Genomic DNA, 20,774 nt, shown 5'->3' on the forward strand with positions numbered 1-20,774 from the left:
ACCTTGTGGAGAGGAAACTGGGAAGAAACCCTCAAGAAAGGGCAGAAGGGGAAAGGGTCAAGAAGGTCAAGGGTGAAGTTCAGGGGAATTTGTCCCCAAGAACAAAGGTCATCCCCAAGGGGCCCAGCTTGGTTACTAGAGGCTTCAGAATAGCAAGTTGTGACCTTTATTCCGGAATATAATCCCATTTGAGCCGCACAACAGTCTCTATGGGGCATCCTCTTGGGAGCTCAGAGCTTAGGCTCAGCACTCCCGAGTTGTTTGACCTTGGACAACCCTCACTGTCTCTGAGCCTCAGTTTCTAGGCCTCTAACCAAGGTTCTCAATTGGGGGGTGATTCAGCTGCAGGGGCATTGGGCTTTGTCTACAGACGTTTTTGGTCATCACAACTGGGGGGTAGGGGTGTTCCTGGCTTATAGTGGTTAGGGGCCAGCGATACTGTTCACATCCTACAATGCACAAGAGAGAATTATCTGTCCCCAAAAGTCAACAGTGCCAAGGCTGAGAAACCCTGCTGTCTCATAAGGGGATAATAACACTGATCTCACGAGCTGGTTGTGGGGATCAAGAGAGGAAGTGCATAGAAACTCCTGGCTTACATGAAGTCCTCGGTAAGCAACGTTGTTGCCTCCCCGAAACCTGCCATAACAACGGAGCTTGAAGCAGAGCACAAAGTGGAGCCCAAAGATTCCAACCACACAAAAGGCAAGATGGTGTGCTGCAAAGTTAGAGTAGCCTGCTCAGCTAGCTGGCCATAACTTCTAGGGCACCAGGAGCCCATTGCCCATCCTGGTTTACTAGAATTCATATTATCATGGGGTTGTACTGAATTGTGTTATCATTCCTATTTTATGGATGTGAAGCCCAATTTCCCATTGGAATCACACCCACCTGAGCACTCGCTTCTCCATCTTTGGGTACTTCTCCATCTCCAGCTCGCTCCTTCCAGTCTGGCGTGGGCTTTGAAACCACCATGTGATGCCTGTTGGATTTGTTTGTAAACCAAGAGTAACTAGGTTAAAAATGAGGATCAGAGGGTACTTCCAGGAGAAAAGTCATAGGTATTGGTGCATGAACTTTATATTGCCTGTTCCGTGTGTCCAGAGGCCTTTTTTTTTTTTTTTTTTTTTGCTTACTTCCTGGTTCACAGATAAGGCTGCCTGATATGGGGTCTGAAGAGCAGAAGTATTATCGTCACCTGAATAAATTCTGTCTGCTTTGGAATGTATTATATCATTTTTTATTGTGCCTTAAAATGACTACCTTAGGTTGGACTTAGAAGAATTTTTTTCATCAAATACATATTAGGCACCTACTCTATGCCAAGCACAGTGAGTACTGAGAGCCAGCTGGCCAGCATGGGATCCAGACCTGAGCACGCACCTCAACGTCGCAAAGAGTTATCCAACATTTTGTTAATTCATCAAGAAATATTTAATAAGGGCACCTGGGTGGCTCAGTCGTTAAGCGTCTGCCTTCGGCTCAGGTCATGATCTCAGGGTCCTGGGATCGAGCCCCGCGTCGGGCTCCCTGCTCCGTGGGAAGCCTGCTTCTCCCTCTCCCACTCCCCCTGCTTCTGTCCCCTCTCATGGTCTCTCTCTCTTTTTTTTTTTTTTTTTAAAGATTTTATTTATTTATTCATGAGAGACAGAGAGAGAGAGAGACAGAGGCAGAGGGAGAAGCAGGCTCCCCGCGGAGCAGGGAGCCCGATGTGGGACTCGATCCCAGGACCCTGGGATCATGACCTGAGCCGAAGGCAGACGCTTAACCGACTGAGCCACCCAGGCGTCCCTCTCTCTCTCTTTCTGTCAAATAAATAAATAAAATCTTTAAAAAAAAAAAGAAAGAGGGCGCCTGGGTGGCTCAGTTGGTTAAGCGACTGCCTTCAGCTCAGGTCATGATCCTGGAGTCCCGGGATCGAGTCCCGCATCGGGCTCCCTGCTCGGCAGGGAGTCTGCTTCTCCCTCTGACCCTCCCCCCCCTCATGCTCTCTCTCTATCTCATTCTCTCTCAAATGAATAAATAAAATCTTTAAAAAAAAAAAAAAAAAAAAAAGAAAGAAATATTTAATAAGCCCCAATATGTGCCAAGCATTGTTCTAGAAATTCACTAACCTTAAACCTTTTATCTTCCAAAATTACCATGCAAGGGAGATCTAATACTTGACAGACGAAAAAACTAAGTCACTGGTTCAAGATCACACTTCCAGGAAGGGGTAGAGTGGAGCTTGAGCTTGCAGCCCCCTGCTCCGCCCCCTCCCCACCCAAGGCTTCCGACTCCCCCAAGAAAGTGTGGTCTGACTGCTCTCTAAGAACCTTGCATGGAGCGCTTGGCTTTGCTGGGCTCCTGGAGCTGTGAAACGGGTATTTTGTTAAGCCCTTTACAAACCCCCCTGGTTCCACCCTTGAGAGATACCTAAGCGCCAGCCTCCCATGACAGAGGGGAAACCCAGAAGATCTGGGGCCCTGGGGATGCTGGCCCCGTGCCATCTGTCTCCAGCCCCGGAGTCAAGGCCTGGCCGTGAGGACTGAGGGCTGGCAAAAAAACAGAAGGCAGGGGGGCACCTGGGTGGCTCAGGTGTTAAGCGTCTGCCTTCGGCTCAGGTCATGATCTCAGGTCCTGGGATCCAGCCCCGCATTGGGCTCCCTGCTCAGTGGGAAGCCTGCTTCTCCCTCTCCCACTCCCCCTGCTTGTGTTCCCTCTCTCACTGTGTCTCTGTCAAATAAAAAAAAAACAAAAACAAAAAAACAGAAGGCAGGGCGAGGGGTCAGCAATCCATCGGGACAGAGGGGAGGTTTGAAAACTTCTGACGGGGGCGCCTGGGTGGCTCAGTTGGTTAAGCGACTGCCTTCGGCTCAGGTCATGATCCTGGAGTCCCTGGATCGAGTCCCGCATCGGGCTCCCTGCTCAGTGGGGAGCCTGCTTCTCCCTCTGACCCTCCCCCCTCTCATGTGCTCTCTCTCTCTCATTCTCTCTGTCTCAAATAAATAAATAAAATCTTTAAAAAAAAAAAAAAAGAAAACCTCTGACGGGGGAGAGTTTTGTGTTCTTGCCTTGTTGAGTGGGAAAAACGTGGACTTTGGAGCCACAGAACCTACTCTGCCCCCTGTGAGCTGAGTAACCTTGGGCAAGCTTTATAATCGCTCTGTGCCTCAGTCCCTTCACTTATTGAATGGGGAGGATAAGCCCTACCTGTGAGGACTAAATAAAATCACGTCCTACTGTATTTGGCACAATTCGCCAGGAATATGGAAAGGGCAGCCCCGGGTAACGCCCCATCTTCCCTCCGATCCTGACGGCAGACCTCGCTCATAGATCACAGAACCTTCCCCACCAGTCACAGCTTCAGACTCTTGCCCAGGCAGCTGCCTCCCATGGAGCCGACATGTGTCCTGATAACCTATTACAAAGTTGGTGATTAAAAACAAACACTTCATTGCATCTCATGCTTCTGTGGGCTGGGCATCCAGGCAGGGTTCGGCGGGGCAACGATTTAGCTCTAGATGGCATGCCTGAGGTTGCGGGGCTCAGCGGGCAGCTGGGCTCCTTTGAAGCTTCACCCACATTCCTGGCAATTCTGTGGGGGCGGCGGTGAGGCGGGGCTCAGCTGGGCGGCGCTGCCCCTCCACGTGGCCTCGGGGCCCCCACGCCAGGTTTCACGAGCCAAGGTCGTGAGAGCTGCCCCTGTGGCAGCTCAAGGCTCCCCGTGACGGCACGTAGAAGCTACAGTCTCTCAAGGCCGGACCCACGACCTGGAAGGGCATCACTTTCGCTATATTCTGTTGGTCAGAGCAGTCGTGGGCCCACCCGGGTTCAAGGGGACTTAAACCCTGCCTCTCCGTAAGAGGAATGTCGCAGAATTCGCAGCCATCTCTAATCTGCTATAGCAGGAGACGTGAAATTTGTCTGCCAAGCTTCTGAAACCATCAGCAAACCACAGGGCCCTTCTCAGCCCTCCTTAGGTACTCACTGTCCCTCTCTGTGTTTATGCAAACCTTCTTTGTGCCAAGTTCTGTGCAGAGCACAGAAATAAGCAGGCTCGGGTCGCTGCTCTCCTGGAGCTCACTGCGGAGCTGGGAAAATCAGGGCCAAGGGACTCAGCCAGGGAGAGAGATACAGATGCTTCGGAGGCCCAGAGGAGGGACACAAGGCTTCCATTTGGGGAAAGGAGGGGGGCTGGATGACATTTGAACTGTGTTTTATTTTATTTTATTTTATTTTTTAAAGATTTTATTTATTCATTTGACGGAGAGAGACATAGCGAGAGCAGGGACACAAGCAGGGGGAGTGGGAGAGGGAGAAGCAGGCTTCCCGCGGAGCAGGGAGCCCAATGAGGGGCTTGATCCCAGGACCCTGGGATCATGACCTGAGCCGAAGGCAGATGCCCAACGACTGAGCCACCCAGGCGCCCCTGAACTGTGTTTTAAAGATGGACAACACCTTACAGCTGGAGTTCCGTATTCACCGAGCATTTACCGGATGCCTGTCTGTGGCCGTGAAGATGCACAGAGGGCAGGACAGGGCCCCTCTCCCAAGAAGCTGACCATTCTGGTTGGGGAAGGCTATGAATAGGCAAGATTGTAAACAAATAAAGAGCAGAGTTTTGATTGTGATAAAGGCCACGAAGAGAATAAAGTGGGATAAAGGGGCTGAGAGCAACTGGGGTGGGGGAGGATGCTGTAGGGGGGAGTCAGGCAGCCCCCCGCCCCCCAGGACCTCACGGGAGCGGGAATGTGACTAGTGTGGGGGCACCCGCCAGGTGAGCACCGAGGCCAGAGGCCAGTGGCAAGGTGATCACAATTCCATCTGAGGAAGAGGCCAGTGCGGATGGTGGCTGCTGGGCAAGGTGGGAGGGCGGACAGGCAGGGCCAGGGCAGCGAGGCTGTAGACGCCCTGCTTCCGAGTCTGTGACTGACTCAAGTTTGACTGAGTTCATTTTAAGGAGACCCCTTGGGCTGCTGTGTCTACAGCGGATTAGACCAGGAGGGTGGTGGGGGGGAGGGGAGGCCAGGGATGGAGGAGGCTGCTACGGTGTCCACGGGGGATTTGGGGTACAGAGTGAGGTGGGGAGAAGGGCTACTTCGGGGTGGTTTGGGAGGTACCAAAAGCATTTGCTGATGGGCAATATGGGCTGTCAAAATCAAAGATAACTCCAGAGTTTGGGACCCGCCTGAAGTGGGTGGAGGGACAGGGACGCAGTCCCCTGAAATGAGGAGCCTGGGAGGAGGAACGTAGCCCGAGTCAAATGGCATTGTTGTCACTGGCATATTAGCTTCAATTTTTCAGACACCTATTACCGGGAGGGTCTTAAAATGTCACCTGCAGGACAGGCTTTCTTGTGCCCATTCTGTAACCGAGCACACCGAGGCCCACGCAGCTCTGGCCCTGTCCCACAGTTAGCAGGGGCCGAGCCAGGGTGGAAAGCCAAGGTCCGGCCAACCCCAGACTCCTTGCTTATATTATACACTAGCAGCTCTCAACTCCACCACTCCCTGGGGGACATCTGGCCATGTCTGGAGGCATTTTTGGTTGTCACGGCTGGGTAGTGAGTAGAAGCCAGGGATGCTGATAAACATCCTACAATGTGCAGGACAATCTCCACCACAAAGAAACATTCTGCTCCCCGTGTCAGGTGTGCCGAGGCTCAGAAACCCTGACAGAGACCACCGGAGAGAGGCGAGGAGCAGTGTGAACGGGGACAGGGGAGAGGGATGTGATTTTGGTGCAGGGACTAGAATGAGCAAAGGCCCTGGGGCCAGAAAGCCCAAGAAGTCCAGGTGGGCCTCGGGGCCGTGCGGGTCATGTGTGGTGAGCGGTGCGTTGGGCCGGGCTGGCAGGCCGGGTCGAGGGGCCAGAACCCCCTGCAGCAGGCGCCAGGAGGGCCCGGGGGTCTGAGCCCGGTGGAGGGGCGTGATGGGGGAGCACGCTTTCCCTTCCCATAGCCCTCTCAGGAAAACAGCTCATAAACAGCTTCACGCTGAGGTTCTCATATGACCGAAGAGCACACGGGGAGCCCTTCCTGTGCTAGCTGTGTTTCGATCATGCAACGTGCTAAGCCACGGAAGGGAGGCTGTCGTGGTGGCGTATTCCCAGCAACAGCAGGACGTCTGCCAGGGAGTGATTTGCAGCCCGGCCCGTGCAGGTGAGGGGCCTGCGCTGCACGTAGGAAGCCCGGGGATGGCGGTGCCCTGCTTTCCCCCCATTCAGCGCCCACACAGCACGCAGGCCCCTGCGCCAGGCACGGGTAAGGGCTGCACGGTAGCCCCTCCGCGAGCCCGACAAGCTTGTGAGGACGGTCGTGCGACAGAGAAGTCCGAGGCACCCAGGGGTTAAGTGACAAGTCGTGGCACTGGGACCCGAACGCACGCGGCGCCCCTCAGGGGCCTGTGTTCTCTATCTTGACCAAGCCCAGGAAAATCATAATACTCAGCAACACTTACTGAGCACTTACTATGTCCAGGCAGCCTTCTAAGCCCTACACATAGTAACAACTCCTTCTCGCCTCCCCACAGACCTGTGGGCAGTACTGTTACCATCCTAGGAGACTGAGGCACCGAAAGGGAAGTAACTTGCCTGAGGTCACACAGCGGCCAAGCTAGGACTCCCATCCTGGTGGTTCCGCTCCAGAGCCCACACTCTTTCCCACCCCACTGCCGGAAGCCCAGGGCTCGGCGGGAGGGAGGAGGATGGCCCAGGCCAGCTGTGCACCCCCGGGCCATCTCTGAGGTCTCCCACTCCCGCGATGGGAGATTAACACTCTGGGAAACTGCAGACACCAAGGATGGGGTGGGCGGTGGGGAGGGACCAAGGAAGAAAATACAGGACACATTCTTGGCTTGCAGCCAGCTGAGAAAGTTAAAGGCAAGACCGAGAAAATCTCCTTTGGGGGCCTGGTGCTATTTTGCAAGGTGTTGCCTTTCTCCTCAGCTATATTTGCTTTGCCAAACTGGAACGCTTTGCTGAAATACAGCGGCCTAGGAGGCCTGGGGCTGTTTGCTGAGGGAACGGGGCCAGGGCAGGCGGAGAAAGCGGAGGGCAGGGCTCTGCATCACCCCAGAGGCCCGCCTCTGCCGCCTGCTCCCAGAGGAGAGCCACCGAGGCAGCAAGAAAGGGGGGGACAGAGAGACAAATGGCAGGAAGAGCACGTGAGCCAGGAGGCGGGTGACCTCCCTGGTCGCATTTCTGCACTGATGACCCCCACCCCAGGCTTCCTAAATCCACCTGCCCACTCCACTGGGCCATTGGGATGTCTCATTGACATCTCAAACTTAATATGTCCCCATACTTAACCCTGATCATCACCCCCCCATCCCTGCTCACCCCCAGGCTCCCCAGCCCAATAAAAGTTGTTCAAAGCTGGGGCACCTGGGTGGCTCAGTCAGTTAAGCGTCAGACTCTTGATTTTGGTTCAGGTCATGATCTCAGGGTTGTGAGATCGAGCCCCACAGGGAGCCCCATGTGGGGCTCCGCTCTGGGCATGGAGCCTGCTTAAGAGTCTCTCTCTCTCCCTCTCCCTCTGCTCCTCCTCCAACCTCGTGAGCACTGGCACTCTCCACCTCCAATAAATAAATAAATAAATAAATAAATAAATAAATAAAAAATAAATAAATAAATAAATATTGCTCAGATCCAAAACCCAGGCGTCATCCTGGCTTCCTCTCTATCCCGCACGCCCCACATCCTGTTCGTCAGCAGCTCCTGTGGGTCTGCTGTCGAGATTTACCCCATCTGATCACTTCTCACCACCCTGCAGCTTGGTCCACATGACCAGCCACTTCTCACCCGTCGTCCTGTCCGCCCTGCCATAGCCCATCGGCACGTGGTAGACAGAGCGGTATTTTACAAACGTGCATCAGATGGCAGGACTCTCCTGCTCCAAACTTCCAGCCGGTTTCCAGTCACATTAGAACTAAAAGTCACTTTTCTCACCATGACCTCAAGATCCCCTGTGATTGGTCCCTGCTCCCCTCTCCTTCTGCACCAGCCCCCACTGTCACCCTTGCTCGCCGGGCACTGGGCACTTGGGCCTGCTGTCTGGGCCTTCTGCGTTAACTGTCTCCTCTTCCTGGAATGTTCTCCACTGCCAGAACATCCTGCGACTCCCTCCTTCCCATCATGCAGGTCTCAGTTCAAATGTCACCTCCTCAGAGAGGCCCTCCATGACCACCATGGACAATCACTCTCTATCCCTTTTCCATTAAAATTTCTTTTCTTTATAAGACATATCATATTCTAAAATTGTCAGATTTATTTATTATTTTTCCCTGGGAGAATGTTGGCAACTGGCGATCAGGGACTGAGTCTGTCTTGTTCCCTGCGCTGCCCTCAGCACTGAGAACAGTGGTCAATACACGGCCGGTGCTCAGGGTACTTTTGTTCACTTGGTGATGAGTATGCTTTGCGGGGGCATGCTCTGCACCCCGGTTCTCTCCTGTGTAACCGAGGCACCTGACCCTCCCCTGCAAGGCCCTGTCTACCTCTAACCTTGCCTGTGACCCTTACTTCCAGAACCATAAAAGGCCAGATGGAAGATTTAGCAGTGGATGCAAAAGAACAAATGATAAAAATGTAAATTTCTGCAGATGGTAAAGGAAGGGTTGGGGTCCCAGAAGAAAGAGATCAGGTGTGAGAAGTGTCGGTGGGAGAGCTGGGTTCGAGTCTTACACCCTGGCCATTTCCTTGCTCAGTAATCTTAGACAAAGCCACTTGCTCCTCAAAGCTTCAGTTTCCTCCGCTGTAAACAGATTATGATACTCCAAGCCCTGCTCACTTTGCAAGGTCACAGGGAAGGAGGGTCAAACAAGAACATGTTATATAGGTCAAATCTTTATGAACAAGTATGTGTTAAATAAAAAAAATTCCAACAAACCTTTACTGAGTGTCTGAGAGCTGGACATTGCGCTGGGGTTTGCGGACATTGCTCTGGTGGTGGGCATGTGGAGCGGCCCTTGCCCCCAAGGAGAAGGATAATCACATAAAAGTGCACTCACCAGTAATGAGGAGTGCACTGGGGGGTGGTTGGCTTCCTCTGAGAGCCTAGTCTGGGGGTGGGTCAGGGAGGGCCTCCCTGAGGAAGTGCCATTTGGGTTGCGAAGAAGAATAAGCAGGAGTTAAATAGGTGAAGGGTGGGATGAGCGCTGGAAAGGGCATTCCAGGTAGAGGATACAGTTCATGCAAAGGTCCTGAGGTGAGAAAGAACACAGAGAATGCAGGGGACCTGAAGAGAATTGATATGGCTGCAGAGATTGAGGGGAGAACATGCACAGAAGGAGCCGGCAAGGTAGGCAGAGGCCAGATCCTTCGGGGCCCTGTAGGACATGGGAAGGATTCGGTCTCTATCCTAAGGGCAGTGTGACCTCAAAGGGGTTTTGGGGGGAGAGATGGGGGTAGTGACATAAGGAGAGTAGTATTTTGAAAAGGCACCTCTGGCTATTATAAGAAGAAATGTGGAGAGTAGCAGGGTGAATATGGGAAGACAGTTGAGAGACTACTGCACACATTCTAGCAAAAGTGGATGGAGCTGAGATGGGAGTAGGAACTTGCACATACCGTGTTCGGGAGTCAGGGCAGACATCTGTCTGGTTGAGGGAGAGACTGTTGGTGGAGGGGCAGAGGAAGGAACTGGGCAGCGCCAGACAGTGAGGGCAGGGCTGAGAAGCAGGCTGAGGGACACTGGCAATCACATCTCCGAGCACCTTCATCTGACTGAGGTCAAAGAGGGAAAGTGACTTGTCCAGGGAGCCTTGCAAGCACAGTCAGGGCTCGGCCACCCATGTTGCCCCTCGTTCACTGCCCAAGCACTCAACCCTCTGCCTCAGCAGCTGGATCACACTCAAGCCGACTGAGATGGGCAGGGACTGCTTCTTGTCCTAGCCCCACAGAAGAAACCCTGGGGCTCCCCAAGGCTTCCATCCCAAGGTCTGAACCCTCCAGAGAATTGAACCAACTCCTCTTGCTGTAATGGTGAATGCACCTCTTTGTGGGGTGGGCCAAGAAACTGGCCTCCAGGCTGCAAGGACCCCCGGACCATTGAGAGGCAGGCGTTTACGCCAAGGATTCAGTCACCTTCGTTCCCTGGTCAGTGATTACCCAGGCCTCATCTGGGCAGCCATAAGCATAACTCGGGGCAGCCCGGCCCCCATTTCCAGGTGACTGGCTCTGAGGGGGTGCTGTTCTAGACTGGAGACTCAGGCCTCCCCTGGACTGGTGGGCAGTGGGCAGCCAGCTCATTCACCAGTGGCCAAGGCCATTTTTACTGAGAAGGTACTGGGTCAAGTCACCGATACGACAGATGCAGTTCCTGGCTGGTGAGGACCTCGGCAAAAGTCACCCATGAGGAGAAGTGCCCGTTTTTGTCATTTGAAATCATCTGTTTCCAATTTACTATTCTGTGCATGTCTTTTCCAGCGACCTACCCACAACAAGCATAGCCATTTAAGAACAGCTTTTTTTAACAAGATAATAAAACAAACAATATTTGTCATAAACAGCATAAATAATTTTAGTCTTAATTTTAACTTATTTTCTGTAAGTCTTTTAAAGAGCTCTCTTAATTCACCAGAATAACTCAGCTCTGGTGGAGATCAAACCAACAGCTCTGTATGCGTGACTGGTCAGCCTGAAACAGATCCGGGTTCTTACTGAGCGATCCGCACGGGATCAGGACATTGCTGAGTCCTCATTGGGTAACAGCTGAGGATCTGGATACTGCCAAGTTCTGATTGAACAGCAGCTAGGGATTAGGTAATTACTGAGTTCTGATTGGTTGGTAAGTAGAGATCGGCGCTTCGCTGATTTTAATTGGATGTCCTGTCCAGGAAGAGTGTGATGCTATATTCCGATTGGCTGAATGTACTTCCGCCGGGATGTCCCAGTATGAGTCCTGGGACACCTGCGCAGGGTGGCACGTTGCAGAAACCCATGCGTTGGCAACGTGAAGCTGCTCACGGTTATATTTCTCATGATATGTTCCCAGTTTCACTGTTCTAATTAATGTCCGACAATATCCAGAAAAAAGCTGGATTTTGTGCATAGAAAGTCCCAAACCTGTATTGTCTTCCTCAAAACAAGGCTGAAATAGCCCATAGTTTTGTTGATAATAAACACCACTGCCCTTATTGATGAGGGCTCCCATTCGTCGGGGCACCTACCAGAGGCCTGGGGCTGTACCTGACACGCATTTTCTCATTTGATCCTCCTAACAACCCTATGAGGTGAACTGTCTGGTTATCCCCATTTCACAGATGAAGAAACAGATTTAGAGAGAGCAAAAGCCTTGGGCAAAGATAGGCAGCGAGTTACAGTCTGCGTTGGGACTCACACTCAGGACCGCCTGATTTCAAAGTCCGTGCTCTGATCTTTACCTTAGGCTGTTTCTCAGTTTGCAAATAAAACCAAAACGTGATCCCGGGCAGTGGCCTGTGTCCTGTTTCCTCCCCGCAGACGGGAAGAGTGTTTACCGTGGTCCAGTCGGGGTCTACACTCAGCTCGAGTGAATCCACAAAATCGTCAAAATAGCGAGACACTTCCAATCTGGTTGGTAAGCAGCGGTTGTCCCAAACCCCCCGCTCAACACCTGAGAGATCCTGTCTCCTGCCCTCCAGTCTTCCAGGTCTCCCCACAGTTCAGCGAGTAAAGGACTCAAGCCCAGCTCACCAGGGGATCTCACTACATCTAGACCTCGAATACAGGCAAGCTCGGGGATGCTGCAGGTCCTGTTCCAGTCACCACAATAAAGCAAGTCGAGTGAATGTGGGGGCTTCCCAAGTGCATATAAAAGTTATGTTTATACTATACTGTAGTCTATTAAGGGTGCAATAGCATTAGATCTATAACAACAACGTGCATGTCTTTAAAAAAATATCTTATTGCTGAACAATGTTACCCATCGTCTGATCTTCAGCGAGGTGTGATGACTGAACGCAGTTCCCCATAACAAATATAATAATGATGAAAAAGTTTGAAATGTTGTGAGAATTACCAAAATGTGACACAGGGGCACGAAGTGAGCAACAGTTTTCAGGAAAATAGCAACGACAAATAGACTTGCTTGCTGCAGGGTTGGCACAAACCTTCAATTTGAAAATAAATAAATAAATAAAAATGTAAAAATGCAGCATCTGCGAAGTGCAATAAAGCAAAGTGCTCCAAAGCGAGGTATGTGTGCATATTGGTCAATGCCTGTGCCACGTGAGTCGGTAACTATTTTGACCATCACTCCAGGTAACGTAAACCCCCTGGCTTGGGAGTTTCTCATGAATTAGCCCACCAAATGACCTAGATAGGCTTCTTTCCAGAATCATCTCACCAATTGTTTTGAGAATTTGCTGAGACCTAGCACAGAAAGGCTTAACACATAAAGTTAGCCCTCAGTCCATGGAAGTACGTTGCGTTGTTGTAATAAGTTATTGCTAAGCTGGGTCTGCCCTTTCTAAAATATTCTTTGTCCTAGCATTTCCCAAAGGGTACTCAGTAGCAGTCTAGGCCCATGAGAGGCTCCACCGTAAAAAAAAAAAAGTTGTGAGGTCAAGTAAATTTGGGAAACCGTGGGAAACTGCCACTCCATAATCCCACAGTCTCAAATCTGTTTGACCACGGGTCTCCCTTGTTCCGGTGGGAGAGTCAGGTGGGTGGGCTAACATCAATAGGCATCCACTAGAATTCGCTTTGGAAACATCTACAGTTCCTGGCAAAAAAACAAGATAGGATGATCAAGTAGTGTGTGTGTGTGTGTGTGTGTGTGTGTGTGTGTTTCATCAGCAAATTCGTGCTGACGGCCATTTCCAAAGAGGGACCCAACATCTGAGCATGAGATGGAAGACAGGTGGGGCCTCCTGCAATGTGCATGCTCATTTCTGTGATGTGGAGACTCATGACTGGATTGTGAGTTTACACCAAGCTGGGTCTCAGTCTCACCTCCTTCCCTCCCAGAGGATGCAAAGTGATGCCCGGCAATGCAGGACAGAATCAATCCGGGAAGGCTTCCTGGAGGAAGGGGCTGGTGAGCCAGCTCTTTAGGAGGGGTGGGGCCCAGATGGGCAGGGAGGAGGGTGGAGGTGAAAATGCCACACCCCTGGAACACTTGGCACGCTCTGAACCATGTGGTGCCTTGTCAAAGCCAGCTGTTGGCTCGCTGCCCTGGCTTCTAGCCCTTCATCCTTCCCCTCCTTCCCTCCCAGGTCCAGAACCATCTCCTGAGTCAGCTTTGGGCTTCCTGCTGGGGGTCAGATCCTTTTCTGCTCAGGGAAGAGAGGGTTAGCATTAAGACTCCAGGGTCCCTACCTCCTTTCTCTGGGGCAAAGACAATGCCCTTCCAAAAAGAACAGAGAGTGTAAGGCTCTGTGTCTGTTCTTTTCCACCCGAGGCTCAGCTCTCTCACCCCCAACCACTTCCCTAGCAGAGATGCAGGAATCTGGTGCCTGTTGCCAAGGGAGGGAGCCCCAGGAATGAGAACCCGACTCAGGCTGGAGGTAGGACCAGAGATCTCGGGCCCCACCAGGGGCCTGAGCCAGGAGTGGCAAGGGGTGGGAGAGGCCATACGAGCCCAGGCGTCAGCCAGGCTCCTCCACCCCAGCCCAGGGGAGCGGTCTAGATCCCTCCCTCCCTCCCTCTCAGCTGACAGGGCAGGGCCTGGCTAGCGTGCAGGGACCTGGAACCGAAACTCAGCAAAGAGTACCCACCCCAGGGACCCTTGCCCAGGCAGAACCCGAGCAAGCCCCAAACTACCCTAGAGCCTGCCCAGCCCCAGGACCATGCTTCCCAGGGAGGGGGCTAATGAGGAAACCACAGAGCAATGGCAGAGGGAGAGGGCTTTGGGGTCGGCCAGACGGACATGTTTACTGAGCACCTGCTATGTTTCAGGCCCTGAGTTTGGTTCTGGGAACACAGTGCAGACCCAAACCAGACCTGGCTTCTTACAGGCTGGGTGGCCCTGGCCAAGTCACTCGACCTCTCTGAGCCTTAGCTGCCTTATCTATAACAAGAGGGCTCCTAACTCCCCAGTGCCCGTGAAGTTTGACCTAAACTTTCATGCTGTGGGGTATGTGACAGCCTGCAAAGGATGGTGATCCGTCAAAGCACCGTGTAGACTGGCGATTCTTCCGCAGAAGGCCGGCTGTTCCTGGGTCTGTCCTTAGCTGGTCTCTAGATCGCAAATCCCAGTGCTCTCTCGGTGACCCCAGCAGGACCTGCCCCGGCCCTCGCTGGTCCTCAGTTTCCTCCCCTCTGAAGTGGGGTCACAGCGCCTGTGCTGGCCACTTCCTAGGATCAAATGGAGAGACTCTGCTCGCATTACAAAGGGCTTCCCTGGGGCAGAGGAGAAAGGGCAGGAGGGACGGATTTTCAAACTGCAGGTCACAAGCTAGTATGAGCCTTGAAAGCAACGTAGTAGCTGCAGCCAGAAATTCCCCAAAATAGACTAGAAGAAATCATATTAGAGAATATGTCATGGTATGTCTTCAGCCCATGAAACTTTTCTTCCCGGTCAATATTGACTTAGGCGCGTTTCCTGAGTCAGGATGTGCAACATAGCCCTGGAGAGCGACAGGATACGGGCTCTGCACGGAGTGAGTCTGGGTTTGCGTGGTGACTCTGCCCCTCACTAATGGAATGACATCAGGCAAGTGACTTGAGCGCTCTGTGCCTCGGTTTCCTCACCTGGAAAGAGGGATGGAAATAACCCCTACCTTGTCCAATGAACCGTTTAGAACAGCCCGGCAGGCAGCTCAGTGAGCATCAGCGATTCCTGTCTGCCTCAGAAGGTGGACCAAGCAAGGTCCTGGAGGAGGCGGCTCCGTAGGTGGGAAAGGGGTCTGCCGCCCCCGCCCCAGGGGGGAGGGTGGTTCTGGCCCAGCCCCCTGATTCCTCAGATGAGAAAACTGATGCCCTGAACCAGGGAGAGGCTGGGCTGGAGGCTGGGCTGTTGCCTCCCAGGCCGGGGCTCCACTCTGTCTCTCGCTGCCCCTTAGGCGAGAGACAGCCCTTCACTGTTTGGCTTTCCCATCTGTAAAATGGGGACAGGAAACATCTACCTCAGCGGGTTGACTGAATGAGATCCTGCACGCGAAGGGCTGAGCACTGTGCTTGACATACAGTCTCTATAAACGTGAGCTGTTTTTACTCAAAATATATTATTCAAGAAAAAAACAGGTTCTGGGGCCCCTGGGTGGCTCAGTCGGTTAAGCGTCTGCCTTCGGCTCAGGTCATGGTCCCAGGGTCCTGGGATGGAGCCCCGCATCAGGCTCCCTGCTCAGTGGGGAGTCTGCTTCTCCCTCTCCCACCCCCCAGCTTGTGTTCCCTCTCTCGCTGTCTCTCTCCCTCTGTCAAATAAATAAAAATAAAAAAACTTAAAGAAAAAAGAAAAGAAAAAACAGGTTCTAAATACATATATATATTATACACACATATTTATATACATTTATATATGTTATATATACACACACACACGGTATTAACTCATTCTATAAAAGAAAAAAGAAAGTTGTGTATCTGTGGGCACGCTCCCAGGGCATTCCCAGGGATTGACTGTTTCTAGGAGGTGGGGTGACAGGGACACGTTTGCTTTTCTTGTTGTGTCTAAAATGGCTAGTTCCTAATTTTTGTACAGCTAATGTGTATTGTTTTTTTGTGCAGAAAAAAAAAAAGAGGTTATTTTTATCAATGTGTATAATAACTACCACCCACCCCAACTGGCCATGTGCCGTCCCGGGCTGGCGAGCGGGCTGACCCCACGCCGCCCTCCATGAAAACCACCATGTGTGTCATTGTGGCTTGGGGCACCCAAGAAGCAGCCTGATTTTTGTTTTCTTTTCTTGTTTGTTCACAGTGACAGCTGATGACCTACTGGTAGCTCTCTGTGGAACAAACACATGCCAAAGATCGCAGATTTCTCATACGGAACGGAGGGAGGGTGGCCAAGGCACGCCATAGTTTATCAACTGATAAGTCTTGGCCTCTCCCGTGTACAAAACTGGGCTTGGGAGTGGAAAGTGATAAAGGTTGGGGACAGATGTTCTCTAGGCCTCTGATGTCAGATCAAGAAGGGGCGCAAAGTGGCGGGGGGTGGATTCTGTGGAAGGGACTGCAGCAAGGGTGGGGAAGGAAAGGAGGTTGTTCAGAGGCTGTTTCCCAGCTGACTGGCCCTTGTCCAGGGCTTTCACATGACGCCATCTCGTTCTGAGCAGCAGTGTGTGCGTGTGCGTGTGTGTGTGCGCGCGTGCGCCTATATACAGGTGTGGGTCCACGCACACGTGTGCTCGTGCGTAGAGATGTGTGTGCGTGTGTCTAGGGGGTGCAAGGGAGGCAGGGAAGAGGTAATATTTAGCCAAGAAACGGATGTGGAGGCTGAGGAGGAGTCCATGTTGGACGTTGGGCATGAGGAAAGATGGACCCAAGATGGACCCTTTAAAAAAGGCACCTGCTCGAGTGAGGCTGTGGTTTCGAGGGTTACCACAGGCATCCAGAAATTAGCCCCCTGACCAGCACCCCTCCTTCCATTACGGCACCTTTGCTCGCCACTGTTACCACCCGTCTGAGCGCTGCGTGGCCCTCCGGAGGCCCGGCACAGGGCCTCACTCCACTTTGGTCTGGCCCAGCACGGGCACAGGGCCTGGCAAATCACGGGTGCTCAACACATGCCAAACGAATGCCTGAGTCTGACAACGAATGCGGTCTGGGTGGCGAGTGACTCACCCATGCCTGAGGCTGGGGACACCCAGGTTCTGGCTTCCCCTTTAGCTTGCCCGTGACCCCGAGCTGGGGCGTGTTATGGAGCATGTGCTTTCCTTTTGTTCCGTCTGCCCAGTGGATTAGTAGAACCCACCTCCATCTCCTTCCTGTTCTGAAGACGAGGAATTGGGACAAGGGCTTCCCAGAGCTGAGGGGGACCCAAATTCCAAAGGCGCACAACATGCCAAGTGTCCAAAAGACACATGCCCGGTCACTTTGGGGAAATCCGTAGCAGCTGGGAGGCTGGACCGGGGGAGGCTGGGGGCCTGGAACGCCGGGTTCAGTGGCTTGGCTTGAGTTTGTAGGAGGAGGCCTGCCACAGCGTCTGAGAAGATGCGACCAGGCCCAGGGAAAGAAGCTGAGCACTGTTGTTTGGGGGGAGCCAGGAGCTGGGTTTACTGTACCAGGGAAAAAGGGTCTGGGCATCCGCCAGGACAATCATCGGAGGTCATTACTCCAGGCAAAATTGCTCCCCACTTCTTGAATCTCTGTGGGCAATAGAGATGTAAATGTCAACAGTGCCTCCTGCTGGACAGCCCCTGCGTTACAGCATCTTTGTCCTAGACGTGAGAAACAGAAGGGAGATACGTTCTGGAATGTTCTAGCTGGAATGACACAGTTCAACAGCTACTACTGCTGCTGCTTTTATTAAGAGCTTACTGTGTCCCAGTCACTGTGCTAAGTAATTTTCCTGGGTTATCTCATGTAATCTCCCCAGTGACCGTGTGAGATAGGAACTCTTATTAACCCCATTTGTCAGATGGGGAGCCTGAAGCAGGAAGGTCACATTATTTCTTCTGAGGTCTCAAATTACTCTGTAGCAAGATTAGCTTTCCAGCCCAGGTCCCTCTGACTCCAAAGCCCATGGTTTTAACTGCCTTCTTGGGCCTCCTGTCAAGTCCAAGGATGATGGAGGTCTTTCGTCTTTCTGTCACCTCCACTCAGTTGGTAGTGGCGGCCTCGACCTCTGCTGAGGATTCTGAGTGCCCCGATGAATTAATGATATCCGTCAGGGGTGCTGGCAGGAACGTGGTAGCATGTATGTCAGGTATGTCTTTGTCTCTGAACTAGTCCAACCTACTGGCTTTAGGTTCCCTGAGAAAGGGATCAAGGCCCAATCCTCTGACCTGTCTTTACTCGTTCACTCAGTGACTAAAACACATCTCAGACTTGTCAGGTCCAAATACGAACCCTTGCTTGGCATCTCCAGAGCCATCCTGCCGCCATCTTCCCCATCCAGGCACAAGGCATTCCTGGTCTCTGTTTGCTCAGCCACAGCCTTGGTATCGTCGTTGACCCTCTTACCTCCCACACCCCACATCCAATCTTCCAACGAATCTCATTGATTCTACCATCAAAATGTATCCGGAATCCAACTACTGCTCATCACCTCCCCAGCTGCCGCCACCATTACCGACCTGGACTGACATAGCAACCATCTACCGAGTCTTGCAACATGCATCCTTACCATCTGCACTTGGTCTCCACACTGCAGGCAGAGTTCTTAGGCCTTCTTGGTTTTCAAAGTACTTTTGCATAAGTTACACACACATACACACACACACAGTAAAAAAGGGCAGGGAATTGTCACTCCCATTTGACAGATGAGAAACATGGAGGCCCAGAACAGTGATGTAATTGGCCCGAAGAGGTACACCAGGGAAGCTGCAATCCAGGGTTCTTACCATGATGTTGTACGCTCCTTGACCCCTCTAACTCCCAGAATTTCCTATGGGCACATCTGAGAATTACACACACACACACACACACACACACACACACACTCCACCCCACCCAGAGGATGCAGGAGGTCAGGTAAGGAGGAGGTCAAGGAGCCCAGGAGAGACGGTCTCCTCTCTGCCTTGGATTAGCTGGGGCAATGTGAGTCAATCACTTTTCTTTGGTGTGTGATGCCCCCTGGGGTTCACTCTTAGAAAATGCAGTTGATTATCTAAGAAAGCTTTTGGGTGGGGGACAGGCTTTGAAGGCGATGGAGGTGCCTGGGACTCTGACCACGCACCCTCCCAGCAGAGGTCTTTGTCTCTTAAAAGCCAGAGTTTGTGTCCAGATGGGTGAGGATCACGCTGCTCCTTCCAAAGCTTACTCATCCGTACCTCACAGGAACCCAAATTGGTACAGCTTTCCTGAAAGCAGTTACTAAAAAAAAAAAAAAAGTCAAGATTTAAAAAAAGGTTTTGAATGACATGCCCTTATATACCGCTAAATGAAAAATTAGAACAAAAATGCATATAAAAATGCTATCCATGTACACATCTATGAAAGGTAGACAGACAAATGACACCAATGAGTCTCTCTGGATTAGGATTAGGTTTTATTTTTCTTTTCGTTATAATTTCTTAAATTTTCTGCACAGCAAATTTCACTTTTCTAAAGTCAAGTTTTATAAAGGAAAAAATACATAAATAAAGCCATTTCCACCTGGTGCCCTGCCCCTGTTGCCTACTCAGAGCTGGTCAGAATATCCCCTTCGAAACTTATTCAGTAAGCAAAGGGCAAGCGGAAGATTTGTCCACTGGTGGGCACATGTGTGCATTCCGGTGGGGAGCTTCTGGACACAGTGCCTTACCCAAGCATGTCAGAGTCCCAGCGGGGGAGGGGGTGGTGATAGAAGGGACAGAAGAGATTCCCTGGGGACCAAGAAAACTCAGATCTCAGAGAGAAGGACTCAAGAGAGAGTTGACGACCAAGATTCTCAGGCAGAGAGGAATATGGGCTGCAGAGAGATCACGTATGTGTGCCCAGGACCAGAGAAGTGACTAGATATGCCCAAGGTCACACAGCAGATGGTGACAGGGTATGTCTGGTGTTCAGACCACCTTCCTCCAATTCCTGAGTTCTTTCCACACACCAGCAACCTAGAACTTTCAGGAAACTCCCACAGAAATGCAAATTAGCACAACAGTGAGAGAACACTATTGGCAGCAAATTTTAAGTTTGACGAGATGGAAGGTTGATGAGGATGTTGGGGAAAGGATATGCTCATGTATGCTACTGATAGGAGTTAGATTGGTTTAGCCACTGTGCAGAGCAATTTGCAGTACCTGTGAAATTTTTAAATGCATTGTATGACCCTGCAGACCCACCCCTCAGTATTATCTACCCCAGAAAAACACCCACCTGAGTGTATGCAGAGGTGATCATTGAGGTGTTGTGTCATCTTGAAAAATTAAAACCATTCTAAATATCTATCAACTGGAGAAGGGTTAAATAAAATATGACACATCTGACCTGTGGAATAGTTTGAACAGTGGGGAAAAAAAAGGTCTCCATGTACAATGTGTACAATGTGGAAAGTTCTCCATGGAGTTTTGTGGAGTGAACAATGCCAGAAGCAAGTCGCAGAATGATAGAGTGTTTAACAATTGATATAAAACCACACAGACAGATGCACAGTATCATCTGTTTTCCATGGGTCCATAGAAAAACACTTGGAAAATCCCCCCAAAAAACTGATAACAGCAGTGACCTATGGTTTGGGTGTGACTGGCGGTCGATGGGAGAATGGTGAATCTGTACTCTTTTAACGTGTGAAGAGGAACGTGTATCCATCTATTGCTTGTGTCATCAAAAATTCATTATTAAAAAGAAAGTGATAAGAGAAAGACCCAAAGGAGGAGAGGGAGGGAGGCAGGAGCCCCCCAGGAGGATGCGGCTTGCAGCAGGCCCACAAGGACAGGCGACAGGAACTGAGACCCCACTGAGAGAGAAGAATCCAGCAGGAGCAGAGACTGGGGCACAGAGGTGCGCAGCTCCGGGGCCACCCCCGCTTTCCCAGAAGGAGCGGGCGGGCAGGCCTGGGGCGCTGGGCTGGGTCCCGGCAGGTGCCCGGCCGTCCCTGCACGCCCGGCGGTCAGCACACCTGGGAACCACTGTCAAGCGCCCAGGGGCCTCCCCAGGCCTGGAAGAAGCAGACAGAGGCAGGTTTGGAAAGAGCCCAGCTGTTCTTACGGGAAAGGGAGAACCCACCGCCCTGCCTACCCCACCCGCAACCCTCCCAGGGGTCCCCGCCCTGCTCTGGTAGCAGCGCT

The sequence above is a fragment of the Halichoerus grypus genome, chromosome 5 (assembly GCF_964656455.1).
Source record: "Halichoerus grypus chromosome 5, mHalGry1.hap1.1, whole genome shotgun sequence".
Taxonomy (NCBI): domain Eukaryota; kingdom Metazoa; phylum Chordata; class Mammalia; order Carnivora; family Phocidae; genus Halichoerus; species Halichoerus grypus.